We start from the raw sequence: 22,111 nt of genomic DNA on the forward strand, positions 1-22,111 counted from the left end.
AGCCACTTTGCAAAAAACACCTATGTTTTCCTTGGGAAAGTGTGATGTGTCCACATTGTGTTTTGGGGCATTTCCTGACGCGGGCACTAGGCCTACCCACACAAGTGAGGTATCATTTTTATTGGGAGACTTGGGGGAACACTGGGTGGAAGGAAATCTGTGGCTCCTCTCAGATTCCAGAACTTTCTGTCACAAAAATATGAGGGAAAAGTGTTTTTTGTTGCCAAATTTTGAGGTTTGCAAAGGATTCTGGGTAACAGAACCTGGAGAGAGCCCCACAAGTCACCCCATTTTGGATTCCCTTAGGTGTCTAGTTTTAAAAAATGCATAGGTTTGGTAGGTTTTCCCTAGGTGCCGGCTGAGCTAGAGGCCAAAATCTACAGGTAGGCACTTTGCAAAAAACACCTCTGTTTTCTGTGGGAAAATGTGATGTGTCCACGTTGTGTTTTGGGGCATTTCCTGTCGCGGGCACTAGGCCTACCCACACAAGTGAGGTATCATTTTTATGGGGAGACTTGAGGAATGCTGAGTGGAAGGAAATAAATTTGTGGCTCCTCTCAGATTCCAGAAGTTTCTGTCACCGAAATATGAGGAAAAATAGTTTTTTTAGCCACATTTTGAGGTTTGCAAAGGATTCTGGGTAACAGAACCTGGTGAGAGCCCCACAAGTCACCCCATCTTGGATTCCCCTGAGTGTCTAGTTTTCAAAAATGCATAGGTTTGGTAGGTTTCCCTAGGTGCCAGCTGAGCTAGAGGCCAAAATTCAAAGGTAGGCACTTTGCAAAAAAACCTCTGTTTTCTTTGGGAAAATGTGATGTGCCCACGTTGTGTTTTGGGGCATTCCTGTCGCGGGCCCTAGGCCTACCCACACAAGTGAGGTATCATTTTTATCGGGAGCCTCGGGCAAACACTGAGTGGAAGGAAATACATTTGTGGCTCCCCTCAGATTCCAGAAGTTTCTGTCACCGAAATATGAGGAAAAATAGTTTTTTTAGCCACCTTTAGAGGTTTGCAAAGGATTCTGGGTAACAGAACCTGGAGAGAGCCCCACAAGTCACCCCATTTTGGATTCCCCTAGGTGTCTAGTTTTAAAAAATGCATAGGTTTGGTAGGTTTTCCCTAGGTGCCGGCTGAGCTAGAGGCCAAAATCTACAGGTAGGCACTTTGCAAAAAACACCTCTGTTTTCTGTGGGAAAATGTGATGTGTCCACGTTGTGTTTTGGGGCATTTCCTGTCGCGGGCACTAGGCCTACCCACACAAGTGAGGTATCATTTTTATCGGGAGACTTGGGGAATGCTGAGTGGAAGGAAATAAATTTGTGGCTCCTCTCAGATTCCAGAAGTTTCTGTCACCGAAATATGAGGAAAAAGAGTTTTTTTAGCCACATTTTGAGGTTTGCAAAGGATTCTGGGTAACAGAACCTGGTGAGAGCCCCACAAGTCACCCCATCTTGGATTCCCCTAGGTGTCTAGTTTTTAAAAATGCATATGTTTGGTAGGTTTCCCTATGTGCCGGCTGAGCTGGAGTCCAAAATCCAAAGGTAGCCATTTTGCAAAAAACACCTCTGTTTTCCTTGGGAAAGTGTGATGTGTCCACATTGTGTTTTGGGGCATTTCCTGACGCGGGCACTAGGCCTACCCACACAAGTGAGGTATCATTTTTATTGGGAGACTTGGGGGAACACTGGGTGGAAGGAAATCTGTGGCTCCTCTCAGATTCCAGAACTTTCTGTCACAAAAATATGAGGAAAAAGTGTTTTTTGTTGCCAAATTTTGAGGTTTGCAAAGGATTCTGGGTAACAGAACCTGGTGAGAGCCCCACAAGTCACCCCATCTTGGATTCCCCTGAGTGTCTAGTTTTCAAAAATGCATAGGTTTGGTAGGTTTCCCTAGGTGCCGGCTGAGCTAGAGGCCAAAATTCAAAGGAAGGCACTTTGCAAAACAACCTCTGTTTTCTTTGTGAAAATGTGATGTGCCCATGTTGTGTTTTGGGGCATTCCTGTCACGGGCCCTAGGCCTACCCACACAAGTGAGGTATCATTTTTATCGGGAGCCTCGGGCAAACACTGAGTGGAAGGAAATACATTTTTGGCTCCCCTCAGATTCCAGAAGTTTCTGTCTCCGAAATATGAGGAAAAATTGTTTTTTTAGCCACCTTTTGAGGTTTGCAAAGGATTCTGGGTAACAGAACCTGGAGAGAGCCCCACAAGTCACCCCATTTTGGATTCCCCTAGGTGTCTAGTAGTTTAAAAATGCATAGGTTTGGTAGGTTTTCCCTAGGTGCCGGCTGAGCTAGAGGCCAAAATCCACAGGTAGGCACTTTGCAAAAAACACCTCTGTTTTCTGTGGGAAAATGTGATGTGTCCACGTTGTGTTTTGGGGCATTTCCTGTCGCGGGCACTAGGCCTACCCACACAAGTGAGGTATCATTTTTATGGGGAGACTTGAGGAATGCTGAGTGGAAGGAAATAAATTTGTGGCTCCTCTCAGATTCCAGAAGTTTCTGTCACCGAAATATGAGGAAAAAGAGTTTTTTTAGTTACATTTTGAGGTTTGCAAAGGATTCTGGGTAACAGAACCTGGTGAGAGCCCCACAAGTCACCCCATCTTGGATTCCCCTGAGTGTCTAGTTTTCAAAAATGCATAGGTTTGGTAGGTTTCCCTAGGTGCCGGCTGAGCTAGAGGCCAAAATTCAAAGGAAGGCACTTTGCAAAACAACCTCTGTTTTCTTTGTGAAAATGTGATGTGCCCATGTTGTGTTTTGGGGCATTCCTGTCACGGGCCCTAGGCCTACCCACACAAGTGAGGTATCATTTTTATCGGGAGCCTCGGGCAAACACTGAGTGGAAGGAAATACATTTTTGGCTCCCCTCAGATTCCAGAAGTTTCTGTCTCCGAAATATGAGGAAAAATTGTTTTTTTAGCCACCTTTTGAGGTTTGCAAAGGATTCTGGGTAACAGAACCTGGAGAGAGCCCCACAAGTCACCCCATTTTGGATTCCCCTAGGTGTCTAGTAGTTTAAAAATGCATAGGTTTGGTAGGTTTTCCCTAGGTGCCGGCTGAGCTAGAGGCCAAAATCCACAGGTAGGCACTTTGCAAAAAACACCTCTGTTTTCTGTGGGAAAATGTGATGTGTCCACGTTGTGTTTTGGGGCATTTCCTGTCGCGGGCACTAGGCCTACCCACACAAGTGAGGTATCATTTTTATGGGGAGACTTGAGGAATGCTGAGTGGAAGGAAATAAATTTGTGGCTCCTCTCAGATTCCAGAAGTTTCTGTCACCGAAATATGAGGAAAAAGAGTTTTTTTAGTTACATTTTGAGGTTTGCAAAGGATTCTGGGTAACAGAACCTGGTGAGAGCCCCACAAGTCACCCCATCTTGGATTCCCCTGAGTGTCTAGTTTTCAAAAATGCATAGGTTTGGTAGGTTTCCCTAGGTGCCGGCTGAGCTAGAGGCCAAAATTCAAAGGTAGGCACTTTGCAAAAAAACCTGTTTTCTTTGGGAAAATGTGATGTGCTCACGTTGTGTTTTGGGGCATTCCTGTCGCGGGCCCTAGGCCTACCCACACAAGTGAGGTATCATTTTTATCGGGAGCCTCGGGCAAACACTGAGTGGAAGGAAATACATTTGTGTCTCCCCTCAGATTCCAGAAGTTTCTGTCACCGAAATATGAGGAAAAATAGTTTTTTTAGCCACCTTTTGAGGTTTGCAAAGGATTCTGGGTAACAGAACCTGGAGAGAGCCCCACAAGTCACCCCATTTTGGATTCCCCTAGGTGTCTAGTTTTAAAATATGCATAGGTTTGGTAGGTTTTCCCTAGGTGCCGGCTGAGCTAGAGGCCAAAATCCACAGGTAGGCACTTTGCAAAAAACACCTCTGTTTTCTGTGGGAAAATGTGATGTGTCCACGTTGTGTTTTGGGGCATTTCCTGTCGCGGGCACTAGGCCTACCCACACAAGTGAGGTATCATTTTTATCGGGAGACTTGGGGAATGCTGAGTGGAAGGAAATAAATTTGTGGCTCCTCTCAGATTCCAGAAGTTTCTGTCACCGAAATATGAGGAAAAAGAGTTTTTTTAGCCACAATTTGAGGTTTGCAAAGGATTCTGGGTAACAGAACCTGGAGAGAGCCCCACAAGTCACCCCATCTTGGATTCCCCTAGGTGTCTAGTTTTCAAAAATGCATATGTTTGGTAGGTTTCCCTATGTGCCGGCTGAGCTGGAGTCCAAAATCCAAAGGTAGCCACTTTGCAAAAAACACATCTGTTTTCCTTGGGAAAGTGTGATGTGTCCACATTGTGTTTTGGGGCATTTCCTGACGCGGGCACTAGGCCTACCCACACAAGTGAGGTATCATTTTTATTGGGAGACTTGGGGGAACGCTGGGTGGAAGGAAATCTGTGGCTCCTCTCAGATTCCAGAACTTTCTGTCACAAAAATATGAGGAAAAAGTGTTTTTTTTGCCAAATTTTGAGGTTTGCAAAGGATTCTGGGTAACAGAACCTGGTGAGAGCCCCACAAGTCACCCCATCTTGGATTCCCCTGAGTGTCTAGTTTTCAAAAATGCATAGGTTTGGTAGGTTTCCCTAGGTGCCGGCTGAGCTAGAGGCCAAAATTCAAAGGTAGGCACTTTGCAAAACAACCTCTGTTTTCTTTGTGAAAATGTGATGTGCCCATGTTGTGTTTTGGGGCATTCCTGTCACGGGCCCTAGGCCTACCCACACAAGTGAGGTATCATTTTTATCGGGAGCCTCGGGCAAACACTGAGTGGAAGGAAATACATTTTTGGCTCCCCTCAGATTCCAGAAGTTTCTGTCTCCGAAATATGAGGAAAAATTGTTTTTTTAGCCACCTTTTGAGGTTTGCAAAGGATTCTGGGTAACAGAACCTGGAGAGAGCCCCACAAGTCACCCCATTTTGGATTCCCCTAGGTGTCTAGTAGTTTAAAAATGCATAGGTTTGGTAGGTTTTCCCTAGGTGCCGGCTGAGCTAGAGGCCAAAATCCACAGGTAGGCACTTTGCAAAAAACACCTCTGTTTTCTGTGGGAAAATGTGATGTGTCCACGTTGTGTTTTGGGGCATTTCCTGTCGCGGGCACTAGGCCTACCCACACAAGTGAGGTATCATTTTTATGGGGAGACTTGAGGAATGCTGAGTGGAAGGAAATAAATTTGTGGCTCCTCTCAGATTCCAGAAGTTTCTGTCACCGAAATATGAGGAAAAAGAGTTTTTTTAGTTACATTTTGAGGTTTGCAAAGGATTCTGGGTAACAGAACCTGGTGAGAGCCCCACAAGTCACCCCATCTTGGATTCCCCTGAGTGTCTAGTTTTCAAAAATGCATAGGTTTGGTAGGTTTCCCTAGGTGCCGGCTGAGCTAGAGGCCAAAATTCAAAGGTAGGCACTTTGCAAAAAAACCTGTTTTCTTTGGGAAAATGTGATGTGCTCACGTTGGGTTTTGGGGCATTCCTGTCGCGGGCCCTAGGCCTACCCACACAAGTGAGGTATCATTTTTATCGGGAGCCTCGGGCAAACACTGAGTGGAAGGAAATACATTTGTGTCTCCCCTCAGATTCCAGAAGTTTCTGTCACCGAAATATGAGGAAAAATAGTTTTTTTAGCCACCTTTTGAGGTTTGCAAAGGATTCTGGGTAACAGAACCTGGAGAGAGCCCCACAAGTCACCCCATTTTGGATTCCCCTAGGTGTCTAGTTTTAAAATATGCATAGGTTTGGTAGGTTTTCCCTAGGTGCCGGCTGAGCTAGAGGCCAAAATCCACAGGTAGGCACTTTGCAAAAAACACCTCTGTTTTCTGTGGGAAAATGTGATGTGTCCACGTTGTGTTTTGGGGCATTTCCTGTCGCGGGCACTAGGCCTACCCACACAAGTGAGGTATCATTTTTATCGGGAGACTTGGGGAATGCTGAGTGGAAGGAAATAAATGTGTGGCTCTTCTCAGATTCCAGAAGTTTCTGTCACCGAAATATGAGGAAAAAGAGTTTTTTTAGCCACAATTTGAGGTTTGCAAAGGATTCTGGGTAACAGAACCTGGAGAGAGCCCCACAAGTCACCCCATCTTGGATTCCCCTAGGTGTCTAGTTTTCAAAAATGCATATGTTTGGTAGGTTTCCCTATGTGCCGGCTGAGCTGGAGTCCAAAATCCAAAGGTAGCCACTTTGCAAAAAACACATCTGTTTTCCTTGGGAAAGTGTGATGTGTCCACATTGTGTTTTGGGGCATTTCCTGACGTGGGCACTAGGCCTACCCACACAAGTGAGGTATCATTTTTATTGGGAGACTTGGGGGAACGCTGGGTGGAAGGAAATCTGTGGCTCCTCTCAGATTCCAGAACTTTCTGTCACAAAAATAAGAGGAAAAAGTGTTTTTTTTGCCAAATTTTGAGGTTTGCAAAGGATTCTGGGTAACAGAACCTGGTGAGAGCCCCACAAGTCACCCCATCTTGGATTCCCCTGAGTGTCTAGTTTTCAAAAATGCATAGGTTTGGTAGGTTTCCCTAGGTGCCGGCTGAGCTAGAGGCCAAAATTCAAAGGTAGGCACTTTGCAAAACAACCTCTGTTTTCTTTGTGAAAATGTGATGTGCCCATGTTGTGTTTTGGGGCATTCCTGTCACGGGCCCTAGGCCTACCCACACAAGTGAGGTATCATTTTTATCGGGAGCCTCGGGCAAACACTGAGTGGAAGGAAATACATTTTTGGCTCCCCTCAGATTCCAGAAGTTTCTGTCTCCGAAATATGAGGAAAATTGTTTTTTTAGCCACCTTTTGAGGTTTGCAAAGGATTCTGGGTAACAGAACCTGGAGAGAGCCCCACAAGTCACCCCATTTTGGATTCCCCTAGGTGTCTAGTTTTAAAAAATGCATAGGTTTGGTAGGTTTTCCCTAGGTGCCGGCTGAGCTAGAGGCCAAAATCCACAGGTAGGCACTTTGCAAAAAACACCTCTGTTTTCTGTGGGAAAATGTGATGTGTCCACGTTGTGTTTTGGGGCATTTCCTGTCGCGGGCACTAGGCCTACCCACACAAGTGAGGTATCATTTTTATCGGAAGACTTGGGGAATGCTGAGTGGAAGGAAATAAATTTGTGGCTCCTCTCAGATTCCAGAAGTTTCTGTCACCGAAATATGAGGAAAAAGAGTTTTTTTAGCCACAATTTGAGGTTTGCAAAGGATTCTGGGTAACAGAACCTGGAGAGAGCCCCACAAGTCACCCCATCTTGGATTCCCCTAGGTGTCTAGTTTTCAAAAATGCATATGTTTGGTAGGTTTCCCTATGTGCCGGCTGAGCTGGAGTCCAAAATCCAAAGGTAGCCACTTTTCAAAAAACACATCTGTTTTCCTTGGGAAAGTGTGATGTGTCCACATTGTGTTTTGGGGCATTTCCTGACGCGGGCACTAGGCCTACCCACACAAGTGAGGTATCATTTTTATTGGGAGACTTGGGGGAACGCTGGGTGGAAGGAAATCTGTGGCTCCTCTCAGATTCCAGAACTTTCTGTCACAAAAATATGAGGATAAAGTGTTTTTTTTTGCCAATTTTTGAGGTTTGCAAAGGATTCTGGGTAACAGAACCTGGTGAGAGCCCCACAAGTCACCCCATCTTGGATTCCCCTGAGTGTCTAGTTTTCAAAAATGCATAGGTTTGGTAGGTTTCCCTAGGTGCCGGCTGAGCTAGAGGCCAAAATTCAAAGGTAGGCACTTTGCAAAACAACCTCTGTTTTCTTTGTGAAAATGTGATGTGCCCATGTTGTGTTTTGGGGCATTCCTGTCACGGGCCCTAGGCCTACCCACACAAGTGAGGTATCATTTTTATCGGGAGCCTCGGGCAAACACTGAGTGGAAGGAAATACATTTTTGGCTCCCCTCAGATTCCAGAAGTTTCTGTCTCCGAAATATGAGGAAAAATTGTTTTTTTAGCCACCTTTTGAGGTTTGCAAAGGATTCTGGGTAACAGAACCTGGAGAGAGCCCCACAAGTCACCCCATTTTGGATTCCCCTAGGTGTCTAGTTTTAAAAAATGCATAGGTTTGGTAAGTTTTCCCTAGGTGCCGGCTGAGCTAGAGGCCAAAATCCACAGGTAGGCACTTTGCAAAAAACACCTCTGTTTTCTGTGGGAAAATGTGATGTGTCCACGTTGTGTTTTGGGGCATTTCCTGTCGCGGGCACTAGGCCTACCCACACAAGTGAGGTATCATTTTTATCGGGAGACTTGAGGAATGCTGAGTGGAAGGAAATAAATTTGTGGCTCCTCTCAGATTCCAGAAGTTTCTGTCACCGAAATATGAGGAAAAAGAGTTTTTTTAGTTACATTTTGAGGTTTGCAAAGGATTCTGGGTAACAGAACCTGGTGAGAGCCCCACAAGTCACCCCATCTTGGATTCCCCTGAGTGTCTAGTTTTCAAAAATGCATAGGTTTGGTAGGTTTCCCTAGGTGCCGGCTGAGCTAGAGGCCAAAATTCAAAGGTAGGCACTTTGCAAAAAAACCTCTGTTTTCTTTGGGAAAATGTGAAGTGCTCACGTTGTGTTTTGGGGCATTCCTGTCGCGGGCCCTAGGCCTACCCACACAAGTGAGGTATCATTTTTATCGGGAGCCTCGGGCAAACACTGAGTGGAAGGAAATACATTTGTGTCTCCCCTCAGATTCCAGAAGTTTCTGTCACCGAAATATGAGGAAAAATAGTTTTTTTAGCCACCTTTTGAGGTTTGCAAAGGATTCTGGGTAACAGAACCTGGAGAGAGCCCCACATGTCACCCCATTTTGGATTCCCCTAGGTGTCTAGTTTTAAAATATGCATAGGTTTGGTAGGTTTTCCCTAGGTGCCGGCTGAGCTAGAGGCCAAAATCCACAGGTAGGCACTTTGCAAAAAACACCTCTGTTTTCTGTGGGAAAATGTGATGTGTCCACGTTGTGTTTTGGGGCATTTCCTGTCGCGGGCACTAGGCCTACCCACACAAGTGAGGTATCATTTTTATCGGGAGACTTGGGGAATGCTGAGTGGAAGGAAATAAATTTGTGGCTCCTCTCAGATTCCAGAAGTTTCTGTCACCGAAATATGAGGAAAAAGAGTTTTTTTAGCCACAATTTGAGGTTTGCAAAGGATTCTGGGTAACAGAACCTGGTGAGAGCCCCACAAGTCACCCCATCTTGGATTCCCCTAGGTGTCTAGTTTTCAAAAATGCATATGTTTGGTAGGTTTCCCTATGTGCCGGCTGAGCTGGAGTCCAAAATCCAAAGGTAGCCACTTTGCAAAAAACACATCTGTTTTCCTTGGGAAAGAGTGATGTGTCCACATTGTGTTTTGGGGCATTTCCTGACGCGGGCACTAGGCCTACCCACACAAGTGAGGTATCATTTTTATTGGGAGACTTGGGGGAACGCTGGGTGGAAGGAAATCTGTGGCTCCTCTCAGATTCCAGAACTTTCTGTCACAAAAATATGAGGAAAAAGTGTTTTTTTTGCCAAATTTTGAGGTTTGCAAAGGATTCTGGGTAACAGAACCTGGTGAGAGCCCCACAAGTCACCCCATCTTGGATTCCCCTGAGTGTCTAGTTTTCAAAAATGCATAGGTTTGGTAGGTTTCCCTAGGTGCCGGCTGAGCTAGAGGCCAAAATTCAAAGGTAGGCACTTTGCAAAAAAACCTCTGTTTTCTTTGGGAAAATGTGATGTGCCCACGTTGTGTTTTGGGGCATTCCTGTCGCGGGCCCTAGGCCTACCCACACAATTGAGGTATCATTTTTATCGAGAGCCTCGGGCAAACACTGAGTGGAAGGAAATACATTTGTGGTTCCCCTCAGATTCCAGAAGTTTCTGTCACCGAAATATGAGGAAAAATAGTTTTTTTAGCCACCTTTTGAGGTTTGCAAAGGATTCTGGGTAACAGAACCTGGAGAGAGCCCCACAAGTCACCCCATTTTGGATTCCCCTAGGTGTCTAGTTTTAAAAAATGCATAGGTTTGGTAGGTTTTCACTAGGTGGCGGCTGAGCAAGAGGCCAAAATCCACAGGTAGGCACTTTGCAAAAAACACCTCTGTTTTCTGTGGGAAAATGTGATGTGTCCACGTTGTGTTTTGGGGCATTTCCTGTCGCGGGCACTAGGCCTACCCACACAAGTGAGGTATCATTTTTATCGGGAGACTTGGGGGAACGCTGGGTGGAAGGAAATCTGTGGCTCCTCTCAGATTCCAGAACTTTCTGTCACAAAAATATGAGGAAAAAGTGTTTTTTTTGCCAAATTTTGAGGTTTGCAAAGGATTCTGGGTAACAGAACCTGGTGAGAGCCCCACAAGTCACCCCATCTTGGATTCCCCTGAGTGTCTAGTTTTCAAAAATGCATAGGTTTGGTAGGTTTCCCTAGGTGCCGGCTGAGCTAGAGGCCAAAATTCAAAGGTAGGCACTTTGCAAAAAAAACTCTGTTTTCTTTGGGAAAATGTGATGTGCTCACGTTGTGTTTTGGGGCATTCCTGTCGCGGGCCCTAGGCCTACCCACACAAGTGAGGTATCATTTTTATCGGGAGCCTCGGGCAAACACTGAGTGGAAGGAAATACATTTGTGGCTCCCCTCAGATTCCAGAAGTTTCTGTCACCGAAATATGAGGAAAAGGAGTTTTTTTAGCCACATTTTGAGGTTTGCAAAGGATTCTGGGTAACAGAACCTGGAGAGAGCCCCACAAGTCACCCCATCTTTGATTCCCCTAGGTGTCTAGTTTTCAAAAATGCATAGGTTTGGTAGGTTTTCCCTAGGTGCCGGCTGAGCTAGAGGCCAAAATCCACAGGTAGGCACTTTGCAAAAAACACCTCTGTTTTCTGTGGGAAAATGTGATGTGTCCACGTTGTGTTTTGGGGCATTTCCTGATGCGGGCACTAGGCCTACCCACACAAGTGAGGTATCATTTTTATTGGGAGACTTGGGAGAACGCTGGGTGGAAGGAAATCTGTGGCTCCTCTCAGATTCTAGAACTTTCTGTCACCCAAATATGAGGAAAAAGTGTTTTTTCAGCTTCATTTTGAGGTTTGCAAAGGATTCTGGGTAACAGAACCTGGTGAGAGCCCCACAAGTCACCCCATCTTGGATTCCCCTGAGTGTCTAGTTTTCAAAAATGCATAAGTTTGGTAGGTTTTCCCTAGGTGCCGGCTGAGCTAGAGGCCAAAATCCACAGGTAGGCACTTTGCAAAAAACACCTCTGTTTTCTGTGGGAAAATGTGATGTGTCCACAATGAGTTTTGGGGCATTTCCTGTTGCGGGCACTAGGCCTACCCACACAAGTGAGGTATCATTTTTATCGGGAGACTTGGGGGAATGCTGAGTGGAAGGAAATACATTTGTGGCTCCTCTCAGATTCCAGAACTTTCTGTCACCGAAATATGAGGAAAAAGAGTTTTTTTAGTCACATTTTGAGGTTTGCAAAGGATTCTGGGTAACAGAACCTGGTGAGAGCCCCACAAGTCACCCCATCTTGGATTCCCCTGAGTGTCTAGTTTTCAAAAATGCATAGGTTTGGTAGGTTTCCCTACGTGCCGGCTGAGCTAGAGGCCAAAATTCAAAGGTAGGCACTTTGCAAAAAAACCTCTGTTTTCTTTGGGAAAATGTGATGTGCCCACGTTGTGTTTTGGGGCATTCCTGTCGCGGGCCCTAGGTCTACCCACACAAGTGAGGTATCATTTTTATCGGGAGCCTCGGGCAAACACTGAGTGGAAGGAAATACATTTGTGGCTCCCCTCAGATTCCAGAAGTTTCTGTCACCGAAATATGAGGAAAAATAGTTTTTTTAGCCACCTTTTGAGGTTTGCAAAGGATTCTGGGTAACAGAACCTGGAGAGAGCCCCACAAGTCACCCCATTTTGGATTCCCCTAGGTGTCTAGTTTTAAAAAATGCATAGGTTTGGTAGGTTTTCCCTAGGTGGCGGCTGAGCAAGAGGCCAAAATCCACAGGTAGGCACTTTGCAAAAAACACCTCTGTTTTCTGTGGGAAAATGTGATGTGTCCACGTTGTGTTTTGGGGCATTTCCTGACGCGGGCACTAGGCCTACCCACACAAGTGAGGTATCATTTTTATTGGGAGACTTGGGGGAACGCTGGGTGGAAGGAAATCTGTGGCTCCTCTCAGATTCCAGAACTTTCTGTCACAAAAATATGAGGAAAAAGTGTTTTTTTTGCCAAATTTTGAGGTTTGCAAAGGATTCTGGGTAACAGAACCTGGTGAGAGCCCCACAAGTCACCCCATCTTGGATTCCCCTGAGTGTCTAGTTTTCAAAAATGCATAGGTTTGGTAGGTTTGCCTAGGTGCCGGCTGAGCTAGAGGCCAAAATTCAAAGGTAGGCACTTTGCAAAAAAAACTCTGTTTTCTTTGGGAAAATGTGATGTGCTCACGTTGTGTTTTGGGGCATTCCTGTCGCGGCCCTAGGCCTATCCACACAAGTGAGGTATCATTTTTATCGGGAGCCTCGGGCAAACACTGAGTGGAAGGAAATACATTTGTGGCTCCCCTCAGATTCCAGAAGTTTCTGTCACCGAAATATGAGGAAAAAGAGTTTTTTTAGCCACATTTTGAGGTTTGCAAAGGATTCTGGGTAACAGAACCTGGAGAGAGCCCCACAAGTCACCCCATCTTGGATTCCCCTACGTGTCTAGTTTTAAAAAATGCATAGGTTTGGTAGGTTTTCCCTAGGTGCCGGCTGAGCTAGAGGCCAAAATCCACAGGTAGGCACTTTGCAAAAAACACCTCTGTTTTCTGTGGGAAAATGTGATGTGTCCACGTTTTGTTTTGGGGCATTTCCTGACGCGGGCACTAGGCCTACCCACACAAGTGAGGTATCATTTTTATTGGGAGACTTGGGAGAACGCTGGGTGGAAGGAAATCTGTGGCTCCTCTCAGATTCTAGAACTTTCTGTCACCCAAATATGAGGAAAAAGGGTTTTTTCAGCTTCATTTTGAGGTTTGCAAAGGATTCTGTGTAACAGAACCTGGTGAGAGCCCCACAAGTCACCCCATCTTGGATTCCCCTGAGTGTCTAGTTTTCAAAAATGCATAAGTTTGGTAGGTTCTCCCTAGGTGCCGGCTGAGCTAGAGGCCAAAATCCACAGGTAGGCACTTTGCAAAAAACACCTCTGTTTTCTGTGGGAAAATGTGATGTGTCCACGTTGAGTTTTGGGGCATTTCCTGTCGCGGGCACTAGGCCTACCTACACAAGTGAGGTATCATTTTTATCGGGAGACTTGGGGGAATGCTGAGTGGAAGGAAATAAATTTGTGGCTCCTCTCAGATTCCAGAACTTTCTGTCACCCAAATATGAGGAAAAATAGTTTTTTTTGCCACATTTTGAGGTTTGCAAAGGATTCTGGGTAACAGAACCTGGTGAGAGCCCCACAAGTCACCCCATCTTGGATTCCCCTAGGTGTCTAGTTTTCAAAAATGCATATGTTTGGTAGGTTTCCCTATGTGCCGGCTGAGCTGGAGTCCAAAATCCAAAGGTAGCCACTTTGCAAAAAACACCTCTGTTTTCCTTGGGAAGGTGTGATGTGTCCACATTGTGTTTTGGGGCATTTCCTGACGCGGGCACTAGGCCTACCCACACAAGTGAGGTATCATTTTTATTGGGAGACTTGGGGGAACGCTGGGTGGAAGGAAATCTGTGGCTCCTCTCAGATTCCAGAACTTTCTGTCACAAAAATATGAGGAAAAAGTGTTTTTTTTGCCAAATTTTGAGGTTTGCAAAGGATTCTGGGTAACAGAACCAGGTGAGAGCCCCACAAGTCACCCCATCTTGGATTCCCCTGAGTGTCTAGTTTTCAAAAATGCATAGGTTTGGTAGGTTTCCCTAGGTGCCGGCTGAGCTAGAGGCCAAAATTCAAAGGTAGGCACTTTGCAAAAAAAACTCTGTTTTCTTTGGGAAAATGTGATGTGCCCACGTTGTGTTTTGGGGCATTCCTGTCGCGGGCCCTAGGCCTACCCACACAAGTGAGGTATCATTTTTATCGGGAGCCTCGGGCAAACACTGAGTGGAAGGAAATACATTTGTGGCTCCCCTCAGATTCCAGAAGTTTCTGTCACCGAAATATGAGGAAAAATAGTTTTTTTAGCCACATTTTGAGGTTTGCAAAGGATTCTGGGTAACAGAACCTGGAGAGAGCCCCACAAGTCACCCCATCTTGGATTCCCCTAGGTATCTAGTTTTCAAAAATGCATAGGTTTGGTAGGTTTTCCCTAGGTGCCGGCTGAGCTAGAGGCCAAAATCCACAGGTAGGCACTTTGCAAAAAACACCTCTGTTTTCTGTGGGAAAATGTGATGTGTCCACGTTTTGTTTTGGGGCATTTCCTGTCGCGGGCACTAGGCCTACCCACACAAGTGAGGTATCATTTTTATCGGGAGACTTGGGGGAATGCTGAGTGGAAGGAAATACATTTGTGGCTCCTCTCAGATTCCAGAAGTTTCTGTCACCGAAATATGAGGAAAATGTGTTCTTTTAGCCACATTTTGAGGTTTGCAAAGGATTCTGGGTAACAGAACCTGGTGAGAGACCCACAAGTCACCCCATCTTGGATTCCCCTAGGTGTCTAGTTTTCAAAAATGCATATATTTGGTAGGTTTCCCTATGTGCCGGCTGAGCTGGAGTCCAAAATCCACAGGTAGGCACTTTGCAAAAAACACCTCTGTTTTCTGTGGGAAAATGTGATGTGTCCACGTTGTGTTTTGGGGCATTTCCTGATGCGGGCACTAGGCCTACCCACACAAGTGAGGTATCATTTTTATTGGGAGACTTGGGAGAACGCTGGGTGGAAGGAAATCTGTGGCTCCTCTCAGATTCTAGAACTTTCTGTCACCCAAATATGAGGAAAAAGTGTTTTTTCAGCTTCATTTTGAGGTTTGCAAAGGATTCTGGGTAACAGAACCTGGTGAGACCCCACAAGTCACCCCATCTTGGATTCCCCTGAGTGTCTAGTTTTAAAAAATGCATAGGTTTGGTAGGTTTCCCTAGGTGCCGGATGAGCTAGAGGCCAAAATTCAAAGGTAGGCACTTTGCAAAAAAAACTCTGTTTTCTTTGGGAAAATGTGATGTGCCCACGTTGTGTTTTGGGGCATTTCCTGTCGCGGGCACTAGGCCTACCCACACAAGTGAGGTATCATTTTTATCGGGAGACTTGGGGAATGCTGAGTGGAAGGAAATAAATTTGTGGCTCCTCTCAGATTCCAGAAGTTTCCGTCACCGAAATATGAGGAAAAAGAGTTTTTCTAGCCACATTTTGAGGTTTGCAAAGGATTCTGGGTAAAAGAACCTGGTGAGAGCCCCACAAGTCACCCCATCTTGGATTCCCCTAGGTGTCTAGTTTTCAAAAATGCATATGTTTGGTAGGTTTCCCTATGTGCCGGCTGAGCTGGAGTCCAAAATCCAAAGGTAGCCACTTTGCAAAAAACACCTCTGTTTTCCTTGGGAAAGTGTGATGTGTCCACATTGTGTTTTGGGGCATTTCCTGACGCGGGCTCTAGGCCTACCCACACAAGTGATGTATCATTTTTATTGGGAGACTTGGGGGAACGCTGGGTGGAAGGAAATCTGTGGCTCCTCTCAGATTCCAGAACTTTCTGTCACAAAAATATGAGGAAAAAGTGTTTTTTTTGCCAAATTTTGAGGTTTGCAAAGGATTCTGGGTAACAGAACCTGGTGAGAGCCCCACAAGTCACCCCATCTTGGATTCCCCTGAGTGTCTAGTTTTCAAAAATGCATAGGTTTGGTAGGTTTGCCTAGGTGCCGGCTGAGCTAGAGGCCAAAATTCAAAGGTAGGCACTTTGCAAAAAAAACTCTGTTTTCTTTGGGAAAATGTGATGTGCTCACGTTGTGTTTTGGGGCATTCCTGTCGCGGGCCCTAGGCCTACCCACACAAGTGAGGTATCATTTTTATCGGGAGCCTCGGGCAAACACTGAGTGGAAGGAAATACATTTGTGGCTCCCCTCAGATTCCAGAAGTTTCTGTCACCAAAATATGAGGAAAAAGAGTTTTTTTAGCCACATTTTGAGGTTTGCAAAGGATTCTGGGTAACAGAACCTGGAGAGAGCCCCACAAGTCACCCCATCTTGGATTCCCCTAGGTGTCTAGTTTTCAAAAATGCATAGGTTTGGTAGGTTTTCCCTAGGTGCCGGCTGAGCTAGAGGCCAAAATCCACAGGTAGGCACTTTGCAAAAAACACCTCTGTTTTCTGTGGGAAAATGTGATGTGTCCACGTTGTGTTTTGAGGCATTTCCTGACGCGGGCACTAGGCCTACCCACACAAGTGAGGGATCATTTTTATTGGGAGACTTGGGAGAACGCTGGGTGGAAGGAAATCTGTGGCTCCTCTCAGATTCTAGAACTTTTTGTCACCCAAATATGAGGAAAAAGTGTTTTTTCAGCTTCATTTTGAGGTATGCAAAGGATTCTGGGTAACAGAACCTGGTGAGAGCCCCACAAGTCACCCCATCTTGGATTCCCCTGAGTGTCTAGTTTTCAAAAATGCATAAGTTTGGTAGGTTTTCCCTAGGTGCCGGCTGAGCTAGAGGCCAAAATCCACAGGTAGGCACTTTGCAAAAAACACCTCTGTTTTCTGTGGGAAAATGTGATGTGTCCACGTTGAGTTTTGGGGCATTTCCTGTCGTGGGCACTAGGCCTACCCACACAAGTGAGGTATCATTTTTATCGGGAGACTTGGGGGAATGCTGAGTGGAAGGAAATACATTTGTGGCTCCTCTCAGATTCCAGAACTTTCTGTCACCGAAATATGAGGAAAAATAGTTTTTTTAGCCACATTTTGAGGTTTGCAAAGGATTCTGGGTAACAGAACCTGGTGGGAGCCCCACAAGTCACCCCATCTTGGATTCCCCTAGGTGTCTAGTTTTCAAAAATGCATATGTTTGGTAGGTTTCCCTATGTGCCGGCTGAGCTGGAGTCCAAAATCCAAAGGTAGCCACTTTGCAAAAAACACCTCTGTTTTCCTTGGGAAAGTGTGATGTGTCAACATTGTGTTTTGGGGCATTTCCTGACACGGGCACTAGGCCTACCCACACAAGTGAGGTATCATTTTTATTGGGAGACTTGGGGGAACGCTGGGTGGAAGGAAATCTGTGGCTCCTCCCAGATTCCAGAACTTTCTGTCACAAAAATATGAGGAAAAAGTGTTTTTTTAGCCAAATTTTGAGGTTTGCAAAGGATTCTGGGTAACAGAACCTGGAGAGAGCCCCACAAGTTACACCATCTTGGATTCCCCTAGGTGTCTAGTTTTCAAAAATGCATAGGTTTGGTAGGTTTTCCCTAGGTGCCGGCTGAGCTAGAGGCCAAAATCCACAGGTAGGCACTTTGCAAAAAACACCACTGTTTTCTGTGGGAAAATGTGATGTGTCCACGTTGTGTTTTGGGGCATTTCCTGACGAGGGCACTAGGCCTACCCACACAAGTGAGGTATCATTTTTATTGGGAGACTCAGGGGAACGCTGGGTGGAAGGAAATATGTGGCTCCTCTCAGATTCCAGAACTTTCTGTCACCCAAATATGAGGAAAAATAGTTTTTTTAGCTTCATTTTGAGGTTTGCAAAGGATTCTGGGTAACAGAACCTGGTGAGAGCCCCACAAGTCACCCCATCTTGGATTCCCCTAGGTGTCTAGTTTTCAAAAATGCATATATTTCGTAGGTTTCCCTATGTGCCGGCTGAGCTGGAGTCCAAAATCCACAGGTAGCCACTTTGCAAAAAACTCCTCTGTTTTCTTTGGGAAAGTGTGATGTGTCCACATTGTGTTTTGGGGCATTTCCTGACGCGGGCACTAGGCCTACACACACAAGTGAGGGATCATTTCTATCGGGAGACTTGGGGGAATGCTGAGTGGAAGGAAATAAATTTGTGGCTCCTCTCAGATTCCAATAGTTTCTGTCACCGAAATATGAGGAAAATGTGTTCTTTTAGCCACATTTTGAGGTTTGCAAAGGATTCTGGGTAACAGAACCTGGTGAGAGACCCACAAGTCACCCCATCTTGGATTCCCCTAGGTGTCTAGTTTTCAAAAATGCATATATTTGGTAGGTTTCCCTATGTGCCGGCTGAGCTGGAGTCCAAAATCCACAGGTAGGCACTTTGCAAAAAACACCTCTGTTTTCTTTGGGAAAATGTGATGTGTCCACGTTGTATTTTGGGGCATTTCCTGTCGCGGGCACTAGGCCTACCCACACAAGTGAGGTATCATTTTTATCGGGAGACTTGGGGGAATGCTGAGTGGAAGGAAATACATTAGTGGCTCCTCTCAGATTCCAGAAGTTTCTGTCACCGAAATATGAGGAAAAAGTGTTTTTTTAGCCACATTTTGAGGTTTGCAAAGGATTCTGGGTAACAGAACCTGGTGAGAGCCCCACAAGTCACCCCATCTTGGATTCCCCTAGGTGTCTAGTTTTCAAAAATGCATATGTTTGGCAGGTTTCCCTATGTGTCGGCTGAGCTGGAGTCCAAAATCCAAAGGTAGCCACTTTGCAAAAAACACCTCTGTTTTCTTTGGGAAAGTGTGATGTGTCCACGTTGTGTTTTGGGGCATTTCCTGACGCGGGCACTAGGCCTACCCACACAAGTGAGGTATCATTTTTATTGGGAGACTTGGGAGAACGCTGGGTGGAAGGAAATCTGCGGCTCCTCTCAGATTCCAGAACTTTCTGTCACAAAAATATGAGGAAAAAGTGTTTTTTTTGCTAAATTTTGAGGTTTGCAAAGGATTCTGGGTAACAGAACCAGGTGAGAGCCCCACAAGTCACCCCATCTTGGATTCCCCTAGGTGTCTAGTTTTAAAAAATGCATAGGTTTGGTAGGTTTCCCTAGGTGCCGGCTGAGCTAGAGGCCAAAATTCAAAGGTAGGCACTTTGCAAAAAACACCTCTGTTTTCTGTGGGAAAATGTGATGTGCCCACGTTGTGTTTTGGGGCATTTCCTGTCGCGGGCACTAGGCCTACCCACACAAGTGAGGTATCATTTTTATCGTGAGACTTGGGGGAATGCTGAGTGGAAGGAAATAAATTTGTGGCTCCTCTCAGATTCCAGAAGTTTCTGTCACCGAAATATGAGGAAAATGTGTTCTTTTAGCCACATTTTGAGGTTTGCAAAGGATTCTGGGTAACAGAACCTGGTGAGAGACCCACAAGTCACCCCATCTTGGATTCCCCTAGGTGTCTAGTTTTCAAAAATGCATATATTTGGTAGGTTTCCCTATGTGCCGGCTGAGCTGGAGTCCAAAATCCACAGGTAGGCACTTTGCAAAAAACACCTTTGTTTTCTGTGGGAAAATGTATTGTGTCCACGTTTTGTTTTGGGGCATTTCCTGTCGCAGGCACAAGGCCTACCTACACAAGTGAGGTACCATTTTTATTGGAAGACTTGGGGGAACGCTGGATGGAAGGACATTTGTGGCTCCTCTCAGATTCCAGAACTTTCTGGCACCGAAATATGAGGAAAAAGTGTTTTTTTAGCCACATTTTGAGGTTTGCAAAGGATTCTGGGTAACAGAATCTGGAAAGAGCCCCACAAGTCACCCCATCTTGGATTCCCCTAGATGTCTAGTTTTAAACAATGCATAGGTTTGGTAGGTTTCCCTAGGTGCCGTCTGACCTAGAGGACAAAATCCAGAGGTAGGTACTTCGCAAAAAACACCTCTGTTTTCTTTGGGAAAATGTGATGTGTACAAGTTGTGTTTTGGTGCATTTCCTGTTGCAGGCGCTGGGCCTACCCACACAAGAGAGGTATCATTTTTTATCAGGAGGCTTTGGGGAACGCTGGGTGGAAGGAAATCTGTGGCTCCTCTCAGATTCCAGAACTGTCTGTCACCGAAATATGAGGAAAAAGTGTTTTTTAGCCACATTTTGAGGTTTGCAAAGGATTCTGGGTAAAAGAATCTGGTGAGAGCCCCATAAGTCACCCCATGTTGGATTCCCCTAGGTGTCTAGTTTGCAAAAAGGCATAGGTTTGGTAGGTTTCCCTAGGTGACGGCTGAGCTAGAGGCCAAAATCCACAGGTAGGCACTTTGCAAAAAACACCTCTGTTTTCTTTGGGAAAATGTGATGTGTCCACGTTGTATTTTGGGGCATTTCCTGTCGCGGGCACTAGGCCTACCCACACAAGTGAGGTATCATTTTTATCGGGAGACTTGGGGGAATGCTGAGTGGAAGGAAATACATTTGTGGCTCCTCTCAGATTCCAGAAGTTTCTGTCACCGAAATATGAGGAAAAAGTGTTTTTTTAGCCACATTTTGAGGTTTGCAAAGGATTCTGGGTAACAGAACCTAGTGAGAGCCCCACAAGTCACCCCATCTTGGATTCCCCTAGGTGTCTAGTTTTCAAAAATGCATATGTTTGGCAGGTTTCCCTATATGCCGGCTGAGCTGGAGTCCAAAATCCAAAGGTAGCCACATTGCAAAAAACACCTCTGTTTTCTTTGGGAAAGTGTGATGTGTCAACATTGTGTTTTGGGGCATTTCCTGACGCGGGCCCTAGGCCTACCCACACAAGTGAGGTATCATTTTTACTGGGAGACTTGGGGGAACGCTGGGTGGAAGGAAATCTGTGGCTCCTCCCAGATTCCAGAACTTTCTGTCACAAAAATATGAGGAAAAAGTGTTTTTTTAGCCAAATTTTGAGGTTTGCAAAGGATTCTGGGTAACAGAACCTGGAGAGAGCCCCACAAGTTACACCATCTTGGATTCCCCTAGGTGTCTAGTTTTCAAAAATGCATAGGTTTGGTAGGTTTTCCCTAGCTGCCGGCTGAGCTAGAGGTCAAAATCCACAGGTAGGCACTTTGCAAAAAACACCACTGTTTTCTGTGGGAAAATGTGATGTGTCCACGTTCTGTTTTGGGGCATTTCCTGACGAGGGCACTAGGCCTACCCACACAAGTGAGGTATCATTTTTATTGGGAGACTTAGGGGAACGCTGGGTGGAAGGAAATATGTGGCTCCTCTCAGATTCCAGAACTTTCTGTCACCCAAATATGAGGAAAAATAGTTTTTTTAGCTTCATTTTGAGGTTTGCAAAGGATTCTGGGTAACAGAACCTGGTGAGAGCCCCACAAGTCACCCCATCTTGGATTCCCCTAGGTGTCTAGTTTTCAAAAATGCATATATTTGGTAGGTTTCCCTATGTGCCGGCTGAGCTGGAGTCCAAAATCCACAGGTAGCCACTTTGCAAAAAACTCCTCTGTTTTCTTTGGGAAAGTGTGATGTGTCCACATTGTGTTTTGGGGCATTTCCTGACACGGGCACTAGGCCTACACACACAAGTGAGGGATCATTTCTATCGGGAGACTTGGGGGAACGCTGGGTGGAAGAAAATTTGTGGCTCCTCTCAGATTCCAGAACTTTCTGTCACCGAAATATGAGGAAAAAGTGTTTTTTAGCCAAATTTTGAGGTTTGCAAAGGATTCTGGGTAACAGAATCTGGAGAGAGCCCCACAAGTCACCCCATCTTGGATTCCCCTAAGTGTCTAGTTTTCAAAAATGCATAGGTATGGTAGGTTTTCCCTAGATGACGGCTGAGCTAGAGGCCAAAATCCACAGGTAGGCACTTTGCAAAAAACACCTCTGTTTTCTGTGGGAAATTGTGATGTGTCCACGTTGTGTTTTGGGGCATTTCCTGTCGCGGGCACTAGGCCTACCCACACAAGTGAGGTATCATTTTTATTGGGAGACTTGGGGGAACGCTGGGTGGAAGGAAATCTGTAGCTCCTCTCAGATTCCAGAACTTTCTGTCACCAAAATATGAGGGAAACGTGTTTTTTTAGCCAAATTGTGAGGTTTGCAAAGGATTCTGGGTAACAGAACCTGGTGAGAGCCCCACAAGTCACCCCATCTTTGATTCCTTTAGGTGTCTAGTTTTAAAAAATGCATAGGTTTGGTAGGTTCCCTAGGTGGCGGCTGAGCTAGAGGCCAAAATCCACAGGTAGGCACTCTGCAAAAAACACCTTTGTTTTCTTTGGGAAAATGTGATGTGTCCACGTTGTGTTTTGGGGCATTTCCTGTTGCAGGCACAAGGCCTACCCACACAAGTGAGGTACCATTTTTATTGGGAGACTTGGGAGAACGCTGGATGGAAAGACATTTGTGGCTCC

This window comes from Pleurodeles waltl, chromosome 11 (assembly GCF_031143425.1).
Source record: "Pleurodeles waltl isolate 20211129_DDA chromosome 11, aPleWal1.hap1.20221129, whole genome shotgun sequence".
In the NCBI taxonomy this organism is placed as follows: domain Eukaryota; kingdom Metazoa; phylum Chordata; class Amphibia; order Caudata; family Salamandridae; genus Pleurodeles; species Pleurodeles waltl.